The sequence below is a fragment of the Onychostruthus taczanowskii genome, unplaced genomic scaffold, assembly GCF_017590055.1.
Source record: "Onychostruthus taczanowskii isolate IOZ18803 unplaced genomic scaffold, ASM1759005v1 scaffold2, whole genome shotgun sequence".
Lineage (NCBI taxonomy): Eukaryota > Metazoa > Chordata > Aves > Passeriformes > Passeridae > Onychostruthus > Onychostruthus taczanowskii.
This window is the reverse complement of record NW_024499239.1, coordinates 24,885,272-24,889,951: the sequence shown is the minus strand read 5'-3', so window position 1 is coordinate 24,889,951 and position 4,680 is coordinate 24,885,272.

The following is a 4,680-nucleotide window of genomic DNA, read 5'->3' as shown; positions in this document are numbered from 1 at the left end:
AAGAAGTTGTATATATTACAACTCAGTTTAATTTATGCTCTCCCATTGGAGAGAGAGCGTATTCTCCTCACAGGGTATTTTTAGCCACCACATGCTTCTGTCTCTCAGGAAGCAACAGCTGAGACAGTGGGATGGGGAGGGCTGGGATGCCTATTTCTGACCCCTGCACTGCCGTCTGGCTTTTTCTAGAAATCAGACAAAGCTGCTTTATTTTTACCCTCCAAGAGATGGACAGGGAGTTTAGAGGCAGGGATAACAGAGAAACCTGTGCCTTGACATTCTCAGCATCCTGTCACCACCAGGAAAAGAGGAATTCACGTCCCAAATGCCAGGGGCAGCGTGTGTACAGAGCAGTGTGGAAGGAGCTGGAAGGACACCAACAGGTCAGCACAGGAGCAAGCAGGACATCCTAACACTCTCACCATCCTGGATGCACTAAACCTCTTAGAACCAGCACCTGAGAGCTGTCCCCACCTCCAGTGCTCGGCTGTGGAAGAGAATCTGAGCCTCCTGAGTGGAAAAGGACAGTCCAAAGGAGAGACTAAAGTCAGGAGCAGCAAGGCCCTGGCTTTACCCTGCACCAGTGCAAGTTCAGGGAGACACAAGAAAAAGCCCTCATGTACAAGAGTGAACTCACTGAGAACTGAACCCAGCACACATTGCCCTTCAGCATTTCTTTATCATTTAATAGCACTTCACAGGGCTGGTTCCTGCTAATCTCTCCCTCCACTGAGGAAACCTGATGTTTCCTGCTCTAAGCACTGTGCAGATAACAGTGATTGCAGTCCTCTTCCCACATCTCTGTGCTGCACAGAAAAATCTGCCTGGTTAACAGCAAAAGTGAGCTGCAGAGAAATAAAGAGGGTAAATCCTGTGCGTCCTGTGGCAGTAAAATGAATCCTTTACATTTCCAAGGCATTGGGAAGTGTCACTGGGCTCTTTGAGACACAGAACTGCTCAGCAGCTTCTGCTAAAAGCCTCTGGCAGTGTTTCTTGCCTGCAGATGAAGTCTGGTATCATAACAAATCCCTGTCTTACAGCCTGCCTGCCTGTGCTAAGCACAAACAGTATCAATCCACAGCTCCATAAATTCAGGGTGATCTGGCTATTCATGTGCTGTGAGCAGTATTTCCATAACAACCAGACCCCTCCAGTGCTCCTGAGGAAGGCCAGAGCTGTCCCAGAGCCATCAGCATCCCAGAAAAGTCACTACAGGCAATTAATTCCTACAAGTAATTACAATTTCAGCTGCAATGCTCTACATGTGTGCTAGGTGATGTCAAGATGCTCTGCTCTCATCTCTTGTTCAGAGGTTATTCCCTTGGCTTTAGGCGTCTTTTAGAAACTGCCAGAAGGACTTCAGCACCTCAAAATCAGTGCTTACTGTTTTTTTCCTCCCAAACTCACACAGATTGGAGTGTGGCAATATTGAACACAGTCATTAATCACACCAAGCATTGTTTCTGGTTCCCAGATAACAAATAATACAGAATAAAATAACAGGATAATAAAAATACAACAAAGAATCTATATTTTCAAAATAGATGCTGGATATCAGGGATTTCTTATTTTTCAGTCCATATTTAGAGCAGTGAACCTACTCTGAGCCCCTTGAAAAAAACATTGAATTTCAGAGCCAGCTGGAGAAGAGCTCCAGTTTTGGAGCATGGAGCAAGGCTGAGCCCTCAGCAGGAGATTATTCTGGGCTTTGGGTCTGAGTGGATCCTGGGCTGGAGGGGTGAGTGTCCCCATCCTCCCAAGAGCAGAACTAACAGCACCCTCTGCTGCCCTCTAAAAATTATCCAAATTTGATTTTATCAAATTTAATGGCAGCAGCTTTGGACTGTTGCGAGCAGAGCTCACACGAGCCATGAACTAGAGAGGAAAAAAAGGAAAAAGCAGGAGGAAAAAAAAAAATCCCTGTGCCAAGCAGGAGCTCCTGAGACTCCTCCTGCCACTGCAATCCAGATTTAACCCCACTGTGACCCCTCACAGGCTGAGATCAATGAAGCCCCTTTGTGGGGCAACTGCAGGGAAAAGTGGGGGCAAATTACTCTGCTCATTCTGCTTGGGGTGGAAACCATGGGGGCTGAGGGGAATTCAGCCCTGAAAAGGGATGGGTCAATGGGGCCACGAAGGGAAGGGCAGTAGCAGGTGTATTATTAACTAGGCAGTTACTAGTAATTATTAGGCAGGTATTAAGTAGATACTAGGAGCTGTTAGGCTGTAGCTATTATTTGCTAGGCAGTTACAAGGCAGTAATTAGTAATTTAGTATTGTTAGATATTAGATTAGTAAATGTTAGATACATATTAGTAATTGTTAGCTACTTAGATTAGTAAATGTTAGGTATTAGACAGCTACAAAGTCATTACTAGCAGTTGTTAGTCACTAAGATGTTACCAGCAGTTACCACAATTATTATCATATTAATATTATAATATTATTAAGTTATTGCAATGTTGTTAGACTCTTCCTAGTAGTTACTGAGAGACTTTTCTTGTAGTTTCTGAGCAGGTCCTAGGGACTTACTAGCTTTAGTAGTTAGTGGGAATTACTAGACAGGTTCTACCAGCTCTGAGGCAATTACAAGGCAGTTACTAATTAATTACTAGCAGTCACTAGCAGTCATTGAATGGCTTTGGTCAGTGGTTTATAAGCATTGACTGCTAGTTTGTATAATGAAAATCAAGTTAAAAAACTAAAAAAACACACTCTTAGCAATGCATAAATGTGGGCTTTATTTAAAATATGAGAGACATCCATTGGCAGCAGCTTTCCCCATTGTCAGTTAAATTTATTACTATTCCTGGAAGCAGAAATAACTCCAGTGGAATTAATCACTCCCTTTAGAAAGCTGACAGCTATTTTAAGCAGTCAGCTTTCTGGAGGAAAGAATGCAAGCTCTTCAAAGGAATGTGCTTGGGGAAAGTTGCAATATGGTCTTGCTATGTTTAGGTTTAGATTCCTATTTTCACACATATTTCCTAAATTGAATTGTCGTGTTTCTGAACTCCAAAGTCTGCTTTGGTACATTAACAGCTTCAGAAGCACTTTGAGCTCCTGGAAATTTCAAGGGGTTTTAGGAGTCTGAGGGTTGTGATTTTTAACCTTCAGAGTAGCTCACGCTCTTATTTTAGTGCAGGGCTGGTACAGGTTTTGTCATGAGCTAGACACAGCAAGGATTGTTGGTTGTGTTTGTCAGTTCATGCCTCTGCCAAACAGAGGTGTGGAACTGCATATTATGGGTACTTTCTGGTCTGAGAATCTGTGAGAACAGAGGGTATCCTTTTCTTCAATGCAAAATCAGCAGTAACTTTCAGCTTTGGAAAGACTCAATGGCACAATTCTTAATGATTTTTGTCTCACAACACACACATCCTCCTTTTGGAGCATGTGTGTGTTGTGTGATAAAATTATAAAGAATTTATAATTTTTGTTTTAGTATAAGGAATTTCTTTTGACTCATTGTTAGTTAACTAGCTAAAACCCCTTGGTGCCTGTAGGAATGGAGTCAATCTGTAGTTAAAGTCATGCATCCTTTTTCAAGACTCAATAAATAGCTCTCAGATGTTAGAAATTACTCATTTTTCCCTCTCCCTTCTTCAGCACATCTTATTCACTTACTGGAGAGGAGAAAGAGCTTGGGTACCAATTTACTGATCATGTTTCTCATCCAATATTCCACAAACCTCTCTAAAAGGGCACTGAGAGGAGGCTGGGAAATAACATTGCACCTACTGCTCTCTTACAATCAAATGGGAGCATTTGTGTGTCCGAACAGAGCTGGGCAGAAGGACAAGTGCCTTGTCTCAACCTGCCCCAGAGAGTCTGCCAAGTGAGGTGTGTTTCTTACTGTGTTCCTAGGGCACAAGGAGAACTAAAACATGCCAGTGTGGAAAAGGAAAAGAGTCTATCATCCTAAGGTTTCTTCTTTGGGAGGAATCAGCCACTCAGCATGGACTTACTCAGCTTTCTGCTGCACCCTATTCAAGTTTTTGGTGTATTTCAAGAAGAAAAGCACAGCTGGATCAAACCATGTTCACAGAAACTGAAATAAAAAATCAAATACTTGTTTTCTGAAATCCTGAGCTACTGATTTTTTCAATAAAAATCTTTTGACACCTTAAAAAAGTGTCAAAAAAGGGGTTTTTTTCTGATGAAAGCAGAATAGCTGATTTCAGTCTGCTGCAGCACTGATAATCTGGCCCAGTTCTCATGGGTGTGATAGGAAGGAAGAAGCAGAGGACAGGCTTAGTCCTGTGTTGTAGCCAAATTAATGCTAATGTGGTGTTCAAAGATGCATATGAAAGCTTATAAATTAACTCTTGTTATGGTACTCTGTGGGGGAAAATTCTTAGGGTTTGAGTGATGAAACTAGTTTATAGAAACGTGCAGTGCCAGCATTAACAGCATTCATTTCCAAGTAGAAAGCAGTTTGGTGTTTCATTTTTGTGCATTCCCATGAGCTTGGAAAACAAAACAAAAATCACTGAAAATATATTCAGTGAGTAAACTCACTGAGAAAATGAAAATTTAATGTTACTACAATATTGTTTCCTTGGAGAAAAGCCTTTCACCTAACTGCAGGAATGGAAATCTCACTGGTAGAGCATCCCTTCTTCATTTGGAATACAGAGCTGTAACACTACAGTCCAGTGTACTTGACAGGGGATTTAG